Source organism: Arvicanthis niloticus, chromosome 1, assembly GCF_011762505.2.
Source record: "Arvicanthis niloticus isolate mArvNil1 chromosome 1, mArvNil1.pat.X, whole genome shotgun sequence".
Taxonomy (NCBI): domain Eukaryota; kingdom Metazoa; phylum Chordata; class Mammalia; order Rodentia; family Muridae; genus Arvicanthis; species Arvicanthis niloticus.
The window spans coordinates 139,871,595-139,890,781 of NC_047658.1; the positions used below are offsets into that span (position 1 = coordinate 139,871,595).

The following is a 19,187-nucleotide window of genomic DNA, read 5'->3' on the forward strand; positions in this document are numbered from 1 at the left end:
CCGAAGGGGCTTTCTTAAAGATGCCTTCACTGAGGGGTAATTTTCATACCATAAATCCACTCATTTTAACTAGAAAATCCAAGGATTCCTAGAAAAGTTGCAGAATTTTACAGCCATTGCCTCGATTTAGACCCTGTCCACACAGATTTAGACCCTGTCCACACGTCACAAGTCCCCAGCGCCTTGTGCAATTGTTCCTGTTCCTGCCCCGGAGACCCAAGAAACTGCCAGCATTTTCATCTCCGGATATTTCCCTTTCCCGTTACTGGAATGATGGAATGTGTGGTCTTCTGGGTCTGTCTTAGAGTGTCTTCAATGCTCAGCACACAGAGTCGGGCATCAGGACCTCTTCCCCTTATATGCTGGAGTGGATCTCATTGTATAGACAGACTCTCTTTGGTCCAGTTACAGGTTGATAGACATTTGGGTTGTTTCCAATACAAGATGTTGTGAAGAAAGAACATCAAGGATTCTGGAGCAAAGCCTAATGCTGACGAAGCCAGCTTATTTGGCCCACGCCCTCTACTCTCTCCCCCTACCAGGCGAACACAGGATTATCAGAGAGGAAAGTCAGACATTTGTGAAGCGTTGATGTCATTAACCTTTACTTAAACTATAGATCGAAGTCTTAGTAATCCAGTTCACCATATTTTAGTTTAAAAATAAAGTGGTCTTCATTGTCATTCAAAACCCTTTTCTGGTTTGTTTTGTGTTTGTTTGTTCTGTTATGGTTTGATAGTGACCGATAGGCGAGTTGACTCTAAAGTTTCTGGCTGTTAGTAATGTGCTGTCTCGTACAAGTTAGCACCCAGCTGCATTGCTTCACCTGAAAGAACTGGCATGCAGCTTTACCCTGCAGGTTTGTAGCTGTCCAACTGCACTCACTACCATTTGGTGTCTCCGTTACATGCATCAAGCACTCAGAAAAACTTGACATCTACGTAAATAGTGGGGGAGGAGGACTTAGTGTGACTGCCTGATGCTTCTTAAATGATATTTTGATCTGGCCTAGTCTGTGATTTTTAGGTTGGTATTTTGATCAATAACTGCCTTGTCATTACAGAATAAAAATAAGAAAGAGGGAGATGAGAGGAGGCGAGTGAAAACTCAGCTCATCTTATCTGTTTCCATTTTGACATTTGTCCCAAGGGGGGAGAAAAAAATCTGTGCTTCAGGTTGCCTGGGATAGCCTGATTCTCAGCTTACAGAAGCAGAAGGGTAGCTAGGCTCTTTCTCCTCCTTCACTAGTCTTGTGCCACACACTTGTTACATCAGCACTGCTGAAGAGGTAACAGGATAACAAATGTAAGGCTAACCTGGGCTACACAGTGAGTTCAAGAAAGGATAGTACTACATAGTAGCATGATGGTGTTAAAAAAATTTTTTTTCAAGTTAAAAAAAAAAAACAAGTTCATTCTGGGAAGATTTCCCACCTCAAGTCCATTAGAATTATTGAAGTTTTAGGATTAAGTCCTTAAAATCATTTTATTAGACAAAAAAAATATATGAAATGTGACATTTAAAAATGTTTCAAAAAATAAGAAACTGCTCACCATCAACAAGCATGAAAAAGTGAAGGAAATTCCCACCTCTGGTGTCAAGCCATCTGCCTCAAATAAAGATGTAGAGAGTGTGGATTTTAGAGGTGGGGGTGGTGACGTTTCTCTTTGTCCTCCCCCAGTAGGTGGCTGGCAGAAGCTATCATAGGGAAGAGTGTGTAGGAAATCATGGGCAATTTGAGACATTCAAAAGTAGAGCTGAACCTGCAAAGGAGAAGCATCTGGAAGCCTAGCCTCTCCATTCAGGATTGAAAGCCTGAAGCCCCTCGCTATCATCTGAGCTTGAAGCCCCTCACTATCATCTGTGCTTTTCCTGTTGGGGCCTGAGGAGAGGGCCAAACATTTCAAGGTGTATAGCCGCTCATATATGACTTAGTCCCAGATCCTTGAACCCACAAGCAGGCTTTCAGAAACTGTGGTCTCATTGTCAGTGCCAGGGACCATATGTCCTTGGTTCACCAGGCTTCTGCTGCCAGCCTTGGAGTAGTGTACAGTCAGTGCGCCTGCAGAATTGTGGTTGAAAATGTCTTGTTTCTGATGTGGATTCTCGAAGGTTTAAACCCAGGGTGTCATTACCAGCTCTTTCAAGCTTCTTCCATTTATTCAGATGCAATGGCTTTTGTCTATTATGTGCCAGTGGGGGAGAATAAAGTCTAGCTGTAGCCTGCATAGCCTTTTGGGGCTTATTTACAACCATGGTGTATCAGTATGTGTCAAAAGTGCATGTGTCAATACATGGAGCGACTAGAGTTGCTCGGTGGTCTCATTGTGTGATCAGTGAAGATTGAAGCCAGAGTACTGGATTAATCCTGTTTGAGCGTGTTGTTGTTGCTGTCGTTGATGTTGTAGTCTTCACCCTTAGGAGCCAGATTTCTGCCTGGATTTGGTGGAGTGAGGTTGTAAAAGGTTTCCTCTTTCCTGCACATCCGAGAGCAGTGATGGAATGTGCCTGTTACATTGTGAGACAGTAAGCTAGACCATGCCGGGCACTGCAGTTGTAGCCTCAATGGTAAGCCACACACACTTTCCAGGTTGGAGTCTAGCCTCCTAAGACCACTCCAGAATCCCAAGGGAGTAATTGCCACATGCCTGTGACAGGTCTCATTCACAGTCTAATGTAGTCAGATACTCAGGGTGTGTGCCGTGGTTTAAGCTCTGCAGGTTATTTGCTTAGGCTACTCAGGAGGTGTAGATGAATGGAGTCTTCCAGTATGTGATCTGTGGCTGTCTTATTCCAGTGATGCATGTGTAAGATCTGTCCTTAACAGTTGCGTGCTTCGCTTGCTGTCACTGCTGTGTAAGTCCGTTGCATGTGGTTTATTTCCATGGCCTTTTGTTGATTGACAGTTGGGTGTTTGCTGTTATTCCATCCTCTGTGCTTGCTTCTTTGTTTTGATTTATGTGGTTGGTTTTCACTATTTCACCAGATCTCACTCTGTCAATCAAACTGGCTTCAAACTCACAGCAATCCTTCTGTCTCAGCTTCTTGGGTGTTAAGATTAGAGGCATGAGCTAAAAGGATGCAAGCATGAGCGTTTGGTAGCTCAGTGGAAAGATAAAATCAGCTCCCACAAACTCACGTCTAACCGTGTGTCTTAGTTAGGATTTTACCGCTGTGAACAAACACCATGACCAAGTATAAAGGACAATATTTAATTAGGCTGGCTTACAGGTTCAGAGGTTCAGTCTATTATCAAGTCAGGGGCATGGCAGCATCCAGGCAGACATGGTATAGGAGGAGCTGAGAGTTCTACATCTTCATCTGAAGGCTGCTAGCAGAGTACTGACTTCCTGACAGCTAGGATGAGGGTCTTAAAGACCACACCCACAGTGACACACCTACTCCAACAGGGCCACATCTAATAGTGCCACTCCCTGGGCCAAGCATATACAACTATCACACCTTGTCACTAAAGCCTTGTCCTGGAGTCAAGTTTTATGTTTAGGGAAGGGCTCCCAAGTGGCTCCACTTGTTAACCAATATGTGTGAATCCCCCCCAAAAATCCTTATGTCCATGTGGCATATTCATTTTAACGTTTTTAGGAAAAGAAGTATCAAGCCCATATTTTGTTTTGTTTTGCCTTATCTATAAAAATCTTCGCAGAAGCATGTTTTTTTGTTTGTTTTGTTTTTTTGTTTGGGGTTTTGTTGTTGTTGTTGTTGTTGTTTGTTTTGTTTTGCCATTTCATCCAGAGGCACACTCAGGTGGGACATCAAGAAGTTGCTGGGATATAAGTGAAGGGCTGTGAATGTGGAATGTGTCTCCATCTGTTCCACTCACTGTATGATATGAGGTCCTCCGCTCTTGTGTCTTTCCCTGGACATTTCAGGAAATTTTCTAATTCTGCCAGTGTCCTGTTGGCTTGGTGTAATGACAAGAATTCATGGGGCACCCCAATGCCTCCGACTGTCAGGAACCTATACCTCATCCGAAGCTACATGCTTGCTAGGCACCCAGAGGGCATCATGGTTCTTACTTCCTGTTCTAGAAAATAAGAAGTTATTTGTAGATTCCAGTATAGATTTAAAAATTAATAACAGAGGTGATTAGGTATACATGTGTAGCTATGCTTTAATTATTGTTTTTCTCCAAGCAGTTTATTAAAAGTGTGCAGGCTGACCTCCATAGGACGAGGACGCTGTCCTTTCCTCCCACACTAGGATCTGTGAGTTGTGCTAGCCAGAACAGGGATGGCATGTTTCCAAAAAAAAAAAGAAAGAAAGAAAGAAAGAAAAGAAGAGAAAAAATAGGGTGGAGGAGGGGAGTCTTTGCTCATTGGCTGACAGAGGGGGAGGGTGCAGTAGAAAGTCTGAATTCAGGGTTCTGGAGCGTGAGGTTGCCTTCTCTTCCCCATTCCCACTCACACCCGACTCACAGACCTTCAGACTCTGCAACCCATTCATTCACCTCCAGGCCAGCAAAGCCAGGTTGTAACTAATTCCAACGCCACGTGTGGAAGCTGAGTATTCTCAACATCAGATATCATGTCTTGGGGGAAGTTACCTAAACTCTGAAGAATTATCATGTCTGCAATTTCAAAATGAACTATAGAAGAGTAAGCCCTTGGGGCCAGATGGATGGCTCTCCCTACAGTAGGGCTGTTGCTGTTTAAAGCAGGGAAAAGATCGAGACCAAGAACAGATTAGCATCCGAGGAGATGAACATTGCTCTAAAGACAGAATTTTATCAGTGGCATAAAAGCACAGGTGAGGGAGGCCCAGAGGAAACAATTCCAGTGTTCAAAATGAACGCAATCTGGGGCTTATGTTGTGAGGTTAACCCTTACTCAGATGCTAGATAAGACACCAGAATGTCAGGCTGGAGAGATGGCTCAACGGTTAAGAGCACTGGCTGCTCTTTCAGAGGACCCCGGTTCAATATCCACATGGCAGCTCACAACTGTCTGTAACTCCAGTTTCAGGGGGACCCAGCATCCTCATTCAAACACACATGCTGGCAAAACACCAAGCATATAAAATAAAAGTAAATACAATGTGAGAGAAAGAGAGAGAGAGAGAGAGAGAGAGAGAGAGAGAGAGAGAGAGAGAGAGAGAGAATATACAGAAATGTCTGGTTAAATTTGAATTTCAGATTAATAGTTTCATTCATGTTAAATGTGTTCAGATAGATAACATATTGAACATATTTTTTTTTTAAATCTGGCAACTTTATCCAGGTGTCTGATGTTTTGCCACTATGGTCTCAACAGTTTTTGTTGTGGCCTTACTCCTGGTGTAGTAGAAAGATCCAGAAGTGACCTTAGGTGCTGTGTGTCTGGGCTGCTTTCTGAAGCTCCAAATTATTACAATTCTAGTAAATAGCTGGTACTTAATAATCTTTATTTTTTAATTTTAAAGGAATAAAATAGCTTAAAAATTGTATCATCCTATAACCAAGGTATAAACACAAAGCTATATATACAAAAAGATAATGTAACTAGTAGTATATTTAGAGTCATAACTGGTTAGCTTACTTAATAAACTAGATCATGTAAGTAAAGAATTTAATTACTAAACATGTCATTCCTACTTCAGTAAGAAGTGATGAATAGCTAAGATTAAGTAGTGGTTAAGCAATAATAGTCTTATCACAATTTAATATATTCTTCTCTGAAGTTTAAAATTTGTTTAATATTATTTATTTGATATAATACACTAAATTTTTACAGCAGCTTAATTGAAATATAATTACTATACAAATATTTTGATGTTAGATATGGGTTTTTTTGCTGAGTTTAGACATATATAAGTCACCTTTATCAGGTTTTTATCTATAAACTAATCTATAACTATACATACTTTAAAATATTCCTTAGCCTAGAGAAACATCTTATAGGTTCAGGACCTGGATTTTGTCCCCAGCATCTACCTATGAGCTTACAACTGTCTGTAACTCCAGTTCCAGGGCATCTGGTACTCTCTTCTGGCCTCCACAGACACCAGGCATATACATGGTACACTTACAGACAGACAGACAAACCACTCATATACAAAAAATAAAAATAAATATATCTTTAAAAATAAAATATTTTTGAGAATTTTATATATGTATACAACGAAATATAACCACATCTACCCCTCATTTCCCCCTCCAACTCCTCTCCTATTACCCCAACATACCCCCCAACTCATACATTTTATTTGTATGTGTATGTGCATAAGTGTGTGTGTGTGTGTGTGTGTGTGTGTGTGTGTGTAAGGTGCACATTTGTGCACATGTGGAAGCCAGCATGGAGTAGTGGATTCCTGGGAGCCACAGTTCCTGGTGTTTGCAGGATGCCTGCCTTGTTAGAGGATGCTGGGATCTAAATTCAAATCCTCATTGTTGTACAGCAAGTGCCTTTCAGTGCTGAGACATCTCTCTAGCCCTCTATTTGGTAAGTCAGAAGTACTATTGCATTTCAGGCACATGAATTCAAAGACGTGAGCAGAGAATCCCCTAAAAGCAGACAGGTATGTCAAGAAACAACTATTTGTGACCTACATTTGGGCACATTAGCCAGTGTTTCCTAGCACTGTGCTTGACTGAGCACTGAAACTCTCCAAGATGCTTCATTGTTGATGTTGCTGTTTAACCAATAAGACAGTCCTCAGACTCTGCCTCTCACCAGCTGAGTTATGTCTTGGGGAGGGCCCTAGGAATCTGTATTTCCCATAAGGAGAAATTAAGTCAGATGAAGAAATAAACCATCTGGCCAGACAGACCTCTGTGGGGTTAGAAGAGGTCATTATGCAGTGTGTCTGGGGGTAAGGGGACAGAAGGGTAACTGAAGCTTGGCTGTGATGTGTGAGCCACAGAGAGTGGGATAAGAGGAGGACAGTCCAAGCAAGGAGAGTTTTGGCCAAGGTTCAGAAAGGAATATCTTGTTCTAGAAAGAAGAATGGGTTTATGGGACTGTCAATAGAAGGACCTAGGACGGTGCCATATACCCATAATCCCATCACTGGGAGGTTGAAGCAGGATTAGTCTCAGTTTGAGCTAAGCCTGGGGTGCTTACACAACAACCAAGTGGGGGAAGGGCAATGGGAGAGAGGCTGGAGGCTTTAGCCTGTGTCCAACATGAAGTCTGTCAGCATTGCTCTGAAAGCCACATGGTCTTTTGTAGGATCTGAAGCAAGGGAAATCTCTTACATTGCCAGTGAATGGACTGATGAGAGAGAGACACACAAACTCCACTTTGAAAGGTGTCAGGGAGGCTCCCAGGAACAGCTGGCTAACAGGAGCAGGATGACTTGAGAATAATTGGCTGAGTTTGGTGATAAGAGTTAGAGATACGCGGCTAGATAGCTTTTAAAAGAAGAGTTAACCATGTCCTGACGACTCCTCGGATGATAAGTAGCCATTTGAGAATGGGAGAGGCACAAAGACAAGAAGGTGAGTTCTGTCTTGATTGTGTCTTTTCAGTGGCTGGAAAGAGCCACAAGTGCTAGGCATTTGGGTATCTCAAGATACAGATGTGGAGTTTCTAGCATCCTGGTGCCAAGGCAAAGTCTTGGGAACAAGTGAAATCACTGAGTGCCCACTGTAAGTTCTGCAGAAAATAGGACTATAAAACCCTGCTATAAAAGAGGTTGGGTGTCTTATAAACAGCAGAAATCAAATTAGATCTGCACCAAAGAGCCCTCTCTGGGATCCTGAAACTTAGAATCCATGGGCAGGATTAGGTAGTGACAGGGAAGAAACAAGTGGAACTGAGAGTAGACGCTCCTCAGATCTGACCTTTAACACAGAGGAAGGGAAAATCCGTGATTCAGTATACAACTGGAGGCCTCAATACCACTCCAGTCCCGGACACTGTGCCGATCAGGGAAAAACGTGCATTTGAACTAGGAATTGGCAGTAGCTTTTTAAGCAATTAGTCAAAGAGCCTCTCGAAGCTCGGCTGGTGGAGGTGTGACGGGTGCAGCTAGGATCCGTGTGCTGCGAAGATAGAAGCTGAGTAAGGTCGTGCCACCATTACTGATTCATGTACAGCATTTGCCTTTGAGCTAGATTGCTGGAATCGTGACAACAAAGAGTAGAATCACCCCCAAGAACTACTTCTAAACAGATCCACAGACCCCTTTTTCTATTAACTTTCTTATTCCTCTACCTGGGTCAGGGGCCTAGAAGGAAGGTTGAAACATTTAAGAACTCTAAGGAAAGTAGGCTTTGAAAATTCTAAGCCTACATCCCACAAATATCAGAGACTAGGAGACAATAAATTCTATTGGCTCAGCGGTTCTCAGCCTTCCTAATGCTACGACCCTTTAATACAGCTCCTCGTGTTGTCCTGAGCCCCAACCATAAAATTATTCTTGTTGCTACTTCATGACTGTAAACTCGCTACTGTTATCGATCATAATGGTGTAGTTGACCCGCAGGTTGGGGATCACAGCAAGGACAGGCATTACCGAAGGAATGAGCATCAGAGATTAGATATTTGTTGCTCAGTTCAGTAAGACCAAGTGAGGTTGATTCAGCAGAGACCTTGGGACTTATGTAGGCCTTTAGCGTTAGTGCCCCAGGGTGTTGAACCTGTCCCTTCCTGCAGAACTCTTCACAGGAAAAAATCCAGACTGGGTAGTCCCCCATCTAGTGGCAGTGTGGCAGTTCCATAGTCTCCCCTCTCTGTTGCCTGGTGTGTCTCCTCTTGGGGCACAGACTTCTCACAGAGATCTCTAACAGCACACACACTCCAGGGAGGAGGGAAGCAGCCATATTTCCTTCTGCTCTGCAATATGGATGATGCTTATACACTGAATTTGCCATTCAGGATTTTCTCGTCCAGGACTCGTGCTTTTCAGAGCTGGGTGTGCGGGGAGGGCAGGGTGGGAGAAATACTTTAAAAAGCCACGTACAGTGTTTTCAGATCTTACGTTTTGAAGACGCTCCACTTAAGACACAATTGTGTTGTCATTTTTGTTAAACCTAAAGTATTCAAATTATCATCCATCTGATGTCAGTGTCTGCTTTATTATTGGACTTTCAAAAGTTCAGTCATCTCCATTGACAGAATATTTCCTCTTTAAATCATCTTGCTTTCAGTGTAATGATTCAAAGAAGCTCCTGATGATAGGAACTGGTAAGAAGGATCCATCTAGTCTTCTTACAGAAATTTTAATTTTAATTCACCCTAAAACTTCCCACTTGATCACATTTTTTTTGCTTAGTAAATTCTAGATTTGGACCATTTCTATATTACACAATCACTTTGTCCCTGGACACCTAATGTGGCTTTGTTTCTTACAACTCGAAAGTATTTTAGCACGTTTTCGAATATATGCTTAGCATGATAAATAGTGCTGTCTCTGACGTGCTCCCCGAAGGCCCGGATGTCAAATGTCTGTTCTATGGCTGAGGTTCTCTATAAGAAGGTGGAAGATGTTGGTTGGAAGCAGTTAGCTCATTCAGGGGTGTGCCCAAGGGGGTCCTGGGACCTTGGTCCCATCTCTCTGCTTCCTGGACATCATAAAGTGAACACACCTACTTGTTATGCTTTCTTATCGATATGATCTGATGCCACAACCACAAATTACCTTGGAGGACAAACTCTAAAACCCTGTGCCCAAATGAATCCCTTCCTGATAAAACGTATCTCGGGAATGTGCCACATACTAGAAAGCTGAGGAACATAATCAGTAAATTTATTTCACAATAAATCACACTTTATTGTGAAACCTATACCCATGAGCTCAGATTGAACATGGTCAGTTGTCAACTTCCCTTATCTTTGGATAAAGAACTGTATTTCCCCATGTATAAACTCCTTACACATGCTTGCCCTGTTTTAAAGTTAGTGACTTGCCAGGTATTATAGCAATAATAATCTTTAAATCCCAGAACTCAGAAGGCAGAGGTAGGCAAATCTCTGTGAGTTTGATGACAGCCTGGTCTTCCAGCCTGGTGAGTTCCAGGACAACCAGAGCTACACAGAGAAACTGTCTCAAAAACAAACAAACAAAAACTAGTGACTCTTCTTCACTTAAAACTTTCCTGTCCCCCAGTAACTACAGGATTGGAGCTGACTGTTGAGTACCCAGTAGGTGGTAACTGTTCCAAGGTGGATCGAATGGCCTTTGGGCTCAGCGACTACCAAACCCTACCACACAGGTAGCATGCTTTGGACGAAGTCCCCAGGGGTGACCACAGTAGACAAAGACTGAAGGTAAAGGTGAATAACTTACTAAAGAGAATTTGTAAAGAGAGGTTCCCATCTGCGGTAGCTGTTCAAAAGCTGCTAGGCCTCTGTTAGGAAGATTCTCTTTTCTCTTAAGGAAGCAGTTAAAGAGTAGACACGGTAAGGTTAAATGCAATACTTATAAATGCTTGGTAACCTCCCAGCACTTCACCACGCATATGAGAGGGACTCAGGGTTCAGGGACTGGCTCCTAAGGCTTCAGGGTTATCAGCTGTGGGTTTGTTTAGCGATTGCTTTGGGTTGGCTATTGTTCTGTTGGTTGTCATTGACCTCAGAACTTGCTTTTCCCTGCATATCAGGAATCCCTGAAAGCATCACATTTTCTGGTTACAAAATCTTTCTATTTAAAAGAAGACATATTACTTCCAAATTTAATGCTGAAAAATCAGAATATAGACATAAGAGGGAAGACAACTGCCAACCAAGGTACCTAAACCTCAGGATGATTCCTGCTAGCGTTTTTGTTGTTGATTTTCCAGATTCTTTGTTCTCTGTAGCCTTTATACATATGTTTAAAAAGTGAATTTTAAACGGCTGGGGAGGTGGTTTAGTGGTTAACAGCCCTTACTGCTCTTTCAGAAAACCCACATTCAGTTTCCAGCACCCATATCAGGTGCTTACAATCACCTGTACACCAGCTCCAGGGGATCCAGCACCCTCCTTTGGCCTTCAGGGGCACCCACACACACATGTGCATATATACACCCAGACACCAATAAATAAAAGTAACTTAAAAAGTGAAATTAAGGCTAACTTACTCTGCAAACAGTTTTCTATTTGAGACTATGGCAGGACTCAGCTTCAGGTGGGAACGCGCTGACGTCATACGGAGGTGCTGTCACTGCGTTAATTCACAAGCGTATTTGTGGTTTCTAACTTTATAGCTTAAATAGAGTGCTATGACTAGTTTTGAATACGAATCGCAATCCCTGCATTATGATTGTAGAGATTCTTTAAAGCCAGGGCGTGACAGAGAAAAGTCAGAAGGATGCTTCAGGAAATGTTTTTGCAGTTGTACTTCCTCCCATGGAACACACACCAGCAAGAGAGCAGCGTGGTGAAACACCTATGCGGGTCAGGTTCAAAAGCCAGTGGGTGGTTTCCAGGGCTGCTGTGGGTTTGTTTACACTGTGCAGGGTGAGCCTGGGTGAAGGGAGAACTCGGATGCACTCGCTGGAAACTTAACTGAGCCGCCCGCAGTTTCTGGATGTCTCATCCCACCGGCGCCCTCCCCTTTGTGAGACACCTGTAATGCTTCGGCTCTGGGACTGTCCCACTCCACCGTGAACTTGCTGAAATCTTTCCCCCAGGTTATTCTCTTCAGGTCAAGGCTGAGGCTCTCTGCCATGACCCAGGGCTCCTCATACTAAGTTCAGAAGTTTCTTTGCTCTCCTTTTTCTGCACCACCAATGAGAGGAAGGGGAGTGTCCGTGGAGGAACACCGAGCACCTAGGTTGTGAGATGTGACCTTAATTCTGAAGAGCTCAGGAAATCGACCTTGGCCAGAGGCCTCCTCTTCTTCCGGTAACAAAGTGCCACTCCAGGCAGTACATTGGGCAAAACCGGGTGCCTTTAAACTGGGATGGGTGAGATTGGAGTGCTTCCTGGCTGAGCTTTTGTAACCAAACCTGCAAGAGCAGCGACATCTTGGTCGTCTGTGTGAAATTCATGATTCCATATAAGATGTCGTCCTAGCTCCTGTCTGATGTGATCAAGAACCCTACTGCGTCAGACCTGCCCCAGGGAGAACCCACATCCCCAGAATCTCCTAAATCTGGATGGTTTTAGACTATCATCACGTCTCCACGAGGTTCTCTCTAAATTCAACAGCCTACTCCATGTCTGGGTTTTTTTTTCTGCTACTTTATTTAAATAATTATCTTAGTTAAATATTATTTCATCAACCACAGGAGGGAAGCATCTTGTTTTTCAGGGAAGTGGATGGAAGTTCTGGGTAGTTAATAACTCTCTGTGGGTCACAGCATAAGGAGACTCTGAAGTGGGCATCCAATCCAAGTTTGCTTGGCTCTAGTTTCAACTTTGTTGTTGTTGTTTGTTGTTGTTGTTGTTGTTGAAGGGAAATTTTTTTGGCAGGAACTTTTGAAAGAGTTTTTGTGGAGAAGTGCACTACCCCACGTTTGGGGGCCAAAATGTCTCGGACTGTTCTGTCAGTGTTGGAACCCGCACTGCCAAAAGCCTTGGGGGTTAAACTGTTAGAGCCCGCACTGCCCCAAGCAGCTCTGGTCCACGGGTTGGGGTTCAGCAAGAGAGAGAGTGAGGATGAACTCGAAGAATGGAGACCAGACAGAGTGTGATTCAATCCCGTTTATTCTTCAGTCTCTCTTCTTCTCTCCAAGTCCCTAGTTCCAGGTCCCTAGTTCCTAGCACCTAATCCTAGTTCCAGTTGCTAGTCTCTTTCCCAGTTCCAAGTTCTTTCTCCAAATGCCTAATGTCTAATGCCTAATAACTAACTCCAAGTTGTACTCTAAGTTGTACTCTCTAACCTAATTCCTAGTTCCAAGTTGTACTGCAAGTTGTACTTTTCTAATCCTAATGCCTAATTCTCTGTTCTCCCTCCAAGTTGTACTCTCTGAAGTGTCTGTTCTCTGTTACTCCAAATTGTTCTGAACTCTCCTGTCTGCCTCTCGCCTTTTATATGTCTCACTTCTAAGCCACGCCTCTAAGTCACACCTTTAATCATGCCCTTAGGTCTTGTCTCTAAATCTGATCTCTAAGTCACACCCTTAAGTCTCACACCTTTAAGTCTCACACACCCAAGGGAAAATCTTGGGTATCTAAAGCAAGATGTTATCAGAGTGTGCTCAGCTGTTGCAGGCTAATGTAATCAAATCTCTTATCAGGGTATATGGCTCAAGATGGCTGCAAGGATGATAGCTGCCTTCTGTTGGCTCCCCACAAGTTTTCTTTGAGACCTAGTATAAAAGTGTGTCACCAACTTTGAGGTTCCAGCTAGGTGACAGTGTTAGGCACTGAGGGCAAGACTATGCTCCCTATACATACAACAACTCCCATCGTGTGTGTGTGTGTGTGTGTGTGTGTCTCCCATCGTGTGTGTGTGTGTGTGTGTGTGTGTGTGTGTTACAAAACTGTAGAGAGGGTCCTTTTCCAGCTAGAGATTTTTTTTCCAAAGCTCAGAACACCACGTGCTCTTCACAGAACTGCAAGGCTTCCAGTGAGGAAGGAGCCCTTTCAGCCACCCCACCCTTCTGCAGTTCAAATATCATCAAGCAATCAACTCTATTTTATTTGCTTGCCATTGTAAAACATCAAGATTGATTCTTGAAAGAAGCAAAATGTTTTGCTGAACCAAAAGAACTCAGTACCTGGCCACTGGAAAATAATTTTGCTTAAACTTTGCTATAGTAAAAAAAGAAAATGTATACAAGTCACCATTAATACACAGCTCGAGGAGCTCTGTGGTTAAGAGCACTAGCTGCTCTTGCAGAGGCTCTGGGTTCCGTTCTCAACCAACACCTACATAAGTTCCAGGAGATCTAGCGCCTTCTTCTGGCCTTCCAGGGCACTACATGCAAGTGGTACCAATACAGACAAGTGTGCACACATATACATAAAGGAGAATGTTTTTAATTCTCTTTTTCTAAAGGCCAGGTAGGTGATGGTGGCACATGTCTGTAATACCAGCTACTTGGAAGGGGAATAACAAGTTCTAAGCCATGTCAGACTGCACAGCAAGCTTCAAAGCCACTTTCAAAAGGGTTGGCAGTATCAGCTGAATTGGAGGGGACTTACCCCACAAGTGTGAGGCCCTTGGTTCAAGCTCTACCACTGTTAATAAAATAAATGAACAAACACAGTGAATGAGTAACTAACTGGTTTTAAATGAAAAGCTTCTGGAGACAGCATCAGGATCTATCATGTCTGAGTCCCCACAGAAGATTAACAGAATGTGAGCTGATTCTGGATTTCTGCCCACATGCTGAGAAAAAAAATCGCCAGAAAGAGACAGAGTAAACTTTGCAGGCTCATTGCACAGGTGGTCAGGACACTGTAGTCTAATGTCCTGTGGTTAGAAGCTAAGACCTCTTCCATAAACACATTAGCATCCAGGAAGGGGTTCCTCTGTCTGAAATCTTACATGCTTTTTGTTTCCTTGCCTTTTAAAACACACAGCTAGTAAATTTTCCCTATGGTGAAATGCACACCCTGAGCGTGCCTTCCATACAAAGACTTTTCTCAACACAGAAGCATTGCAGTCACCACGGCAGGTGCTGTTCTAGTGTGGATGATTTGTTTTGTGACTTCCTATTAATGGAATCACACAGACGTCGTCTTCTATAAGACTTCCTAGAGTTGGCATAAGGCCACTCATTCCATTCACATTGAACATATCAGTCATCCATTCATTTTAGGATCTGAATAGTGATCCACTTTGTAATCCTTCTGCTATTTGACCTGGGTTTTCATCAGGGGTATGTATCTGGTTTTTTATTATTTATTATTAATTATTATAATATTAAATTAATGATAATAATAATAACGACCATTTTTAATGTGTTCTTCTCTCCTTAGGGAAGTAGAGATACTTCATTTTTTTTTTGTTCATCTTTCTACCCAAATTGATATCAAGGATTCTGATAACTTAGCATCTAGGGTTGTCTTAGCACAGAGTAGGTAGGAGCCGAAAGAATCAATGAAGGTGCTCATGAACAGCCTTCCAGTCCTGATAATTTAGACATGGTATCTCAGTTTAGTGACATAGTGTGATGGTATGTATATGCTCAACCCAGGGAGTGGCACTTTTAGAAGGTGTGGCCCTGTTGAAGTAGGTGTATCACGGTGGGTGTGGGCTTTAAGACCCTTAATCCTAACTGCCTGGAAGTGAGTCTTCCACAAGCAGCCTTCAGATGAAGATGTAGAACTCTCGGCAACTCCTGTATCATGCCTGCCTAGATTTTGCTATACTCCCACCTTGATGATAACGGACTAAACTCTAAACCTGTAAGCCAGCTCCAATTAAATGTTATCATTGTAAGACTTGCCTTTGGTCATGGTGTCTGTTCACAGCAGTACAGTCTTAACTAAGACACATAGCAAAGACATAGCAAACCCTCCCAGGTTCTGGCTAGATTTGTCTGATGGGGCATTAGGACATCCACTTTTGAAGATTTAAGTAGCTAGCCTGCTGACACCCCCTCTCTCACCCTGGGTCTTTGGCCACTCTCCTGTTGCCCACCCCAGACACCACTGTTATGCTTGTTCTTGTCAACTGTCCACAGAGGTGGGCTCTGCCACATTAGCAGGCCTGCTCCCAGTGGGGTACCCCCTCCATTTCAATCACTTCAAGGGTCTTGAGGAGACTCCTGCTTCCCTCTAGTCTTTGAAGTGAATGGTTATAATCCAATGTCTGCAGCCTCTTGTGCTGGAGTCTGCATTGAATACTAGCCAGCAGCATCCATGTTTGGATGGCTTTTTGGTATTGACAGAACACATCCACTTCATTATCCCATGTCAACCCCCAGACAGCTCTACCTCTAGCCCCTTTTGACTTCTAGTTCCTAAAGGGTGTAGGCATAATGTTTTTGTGTACTTTGAAAAGGTCATCCTTGTGTTTTTCAAATGCTGATTTCTCTTCCCTCATATCCTGTTTCTATCTGACACAGCCTTGTAATGCTTATACCAAGAATCTCCTAGCTCAGGTTTGTGTAAACATTTCTTACCATTTAGTCTCTGCTTTGTTAATAAATGCTGATCACCCAGTGGCTGGGGAGAAGAGAGAATAGGGTGGAAGCTTCTGCCAGCCAGGAGGAAGGGAGAGAGAATTACAGAGAGAAAGAGAGAGACAGAGACAGAGAGACACACAGACAGACAGACACACACACACACACACAGAGAGAGAGAGAGAGAGAGAGAGAGAGAGAGAGAGAGAGAGAGAGAGATTCAGATCTGTCATGAGAATTAAGAGATTGGCCCAAGGAAAGGATCCAAGAAGATACCGTGAGAAAAAAAAATCTGAAGCCCAATATGCAATTTGCAAATATAATATGCAATAATAATATGCAAATATCATGAGATGGAGGTGGAGATAGCTGGATTAGTTTAGGGAGTTATTATAAGTCATTTAACTGCCCAGTATTAGGGTGCAGCTTGAAATAAATCTTTGTTTCTCTGTGTGGTAACTTGCAAGGGTAAAGAAATAACAACTGATGGATTAGTTTACTATTTACACTTATATTAAAAAATCATTAATTTTACAAAAGGGAGACACAGAAAAGAGGTAACTTGATTTGCTCTGCATATAAATGCTGCCCCCACGTCATCCAGAGTGTTCTAGACTCCTCTGGAACTTGTTCAAAAACATTGGTGCTTTCTCCACTCTAAATGTACATTAAGCTCATAGAGGGGCTGGGAGGGTGGCTCATGGGTAAAGTGCTTGGCATGCAAACTTAAGGCAAAGTTTGGATCCCCAGCACCAACACTGAAAAACTGAGTACCCCTTGCCAAGGCTTGGGAAACACTGCCAAAAAGGAGGCAGGAAGAATGAAATGCTGGGGGACTGGGAGGACACATGCTGGGGGACTGGGAGGACACATGCTGGGGGACTGAGAGGACACATGATGGGGGACTGGGAGGACACATGCTGGGGGACTGGGAGGACACATGCTGGGGGACTGGGAAGAGACATGCTGGGGGACTGAGAGGACACATGATGGGGGACTGGGAGGACACATGATGGGGGACTGGGAGGACACATACTGGGGGACTGAGAGGACACATGATGGGGGACTGGGAGGACACATGCTGGGGGGACTGGGAGGACAGATATTGGAGGACTGGGAGGAGACATGTGTAGCGGTATATTTCCCCTGCTACATTAAACTCGATATTTTGGGAGGAGTAAGAAGAGGAGGAGGAGAAGGAAAAGGAGGAGCTAGGAAAAGCAGAGGAGAGGAGAGATTGTAGGAGCCATGGAGGACCACGCATGTATCGAGAGCAGTCCTGGGTAACAACTTATATCTTAAGATTAGATACTAGGAAACACCTCTAATTGTGTGGGCATCTTGTTATTTGAGCATTACCAAATATATAAAGCTACTGGATAATCTAAGCATTAGAGTCTCATTTCTACCGGGTACCGCGTGGATGGCGGGATGGTCTGGGCTCAACCCAGCCTTGTGGAGACAGCGTGGTAGATTGGCAGAGCCATCTCCCAGGCTGCCATCTCGTGAGTGCAAGGAACAGTGTTCTGGTGCTCCGGCCGCTCATGGCCTCAGGCCTTGCCTAGGTGGGAACATGGTGACACCCTAAAAACAAGTCAGACTGGGTGATGCCAATCTAAATTTTAACCGTAACAGACATGTGTCCTCCAGGCATGGCTGTTGGACTCATGAACTCATAGCCACCCTGGTAACCTGCCTAAGATCAAGGCAGCCAATATGGGGGCAGGGCAGGAGGGAGGGCTCACAAGGCCTCACCCCTAACTGAGGAGCTTTTGACAGCTGCTAAAGGAAAATAATCACTCTCCTTTGTGGGTGTGGATGGCCCCATACCCATGTACGTATGTGCAGTGTTAACTGAAATATATATATTTATATACATATATAACATATATGTGTATGTATATGAAATATATATATATCAAGTTGGGGGATGTGCTCAGGGAATTGAAGGAATTTGGAGCAGGAAAATGTGGGTGAATATGATATTCAACTGCATACATGAATGGAATTCTCAAAGAGTAAATAAAAGAATAAAAATAAAAAGCTGGGTGTAACAGCACATGCCTATAAGCTCAGGGCTAAGAAGCCTAAGACAAGAGAATTCAGTTTATCCCAGCTCCTGAGCTCTAGGGTCAGTGGGAGACCTTATCTCAAAAAATAAGGCAGAAAGTAAGAGAGAACACACTCAACATTGATCTCTGCCCTTTACCCTTGTACACACACACACACACACACACAGAGAGAGAGAGAGAGACAGACAGACAGACAGACAGACAGACAGACAGACATCACAGACATATATATAGGTGGTCTGAAATCTGTTGATTTACCAGGTTACATTTTATCAAAGTCCACCCCCAAACTTTGCTTGCTAGATCACTTATCTTTTATTATTCATCAAACATTGTACCTCCAGATCAGAATTTATGGTGAAGAGCTGATAGTCTGTTACCCGGCTAGGCTGGTGTTATCATAACACATATGCAGACGTATGATGTGTGAATTGGTACATTTTAATTTCTATTGGGGTCTTGAAAGGTTACAATGGTCACATGGTGACCTTGGGAAGGTGACAAAAACGTAGAGTTTAGTTCTATTGAGGCGGTGGCCAGTGTACTTAGAGACCAAACTCTACCCATGGCTGAGTGGGGAGGAGCCTTGTTCGTTGGCTTTCTTTTCTTTGTGAGACATTATACACTACAGCACAGGATGATCTGAAAACCATTATGTAGCTCAGGCTGTCCTCAAATTCCAGAAAACTCTCCTGCCTCAGCATCCCAAGTACTAGAATAGCAGGTGTGAGCTACCACATCTGATTTTGACTTTATTGAGCATTTACCATGCCACCTGGCTTCACTGGGACAGGATGGGTGAACCAGCTCCACTAGAACTCCCCTTGCTGCAGGAGTATTTGGTTGTTCTGTGTTTAAGCCCACAGACTATGGGGGGAACATTCATTTACAGAAGCAGACATTTCCCTCCGCCTCCTGTAGAAGGTACCTAATTTTAAGTGCCATGGGATCAGAGCTATGACAGCATCTAAATAGTAGACTTTGAAGAGTTAGAAAGGAGGTTGTCCCAAAGACAGGGTTTGTTTCTATACTAGAAAAAGTAATAACTGGTACTGTTTTCTGGTTCTAGAAAAGGAGGTGTAGCTGGAGAAGGCCAGAGCCACAGCTCTATTACTTACGTAGCAGATTGTGTTGTATGAGTTAATGCGATATCACATAGTACTTCAAAATTAATT

General features: G+C 43.4%; 1 protein-coding gene across 2 annotated transcripts in view; it reads left to right on the forward strand.

Annotated features, from left to right (window-relative positions):
• Positions 1-19,187, forward strand: part of Papss2 (3'-phosphoadenosine 5'-phosphosulfate synthase 2) — a 71,485-nt gene that overhangs the window by 20,379 nt on the left and 31,919 nt on the right. The gene's annotated exons all lie outside the window — the stretch shown is intronic.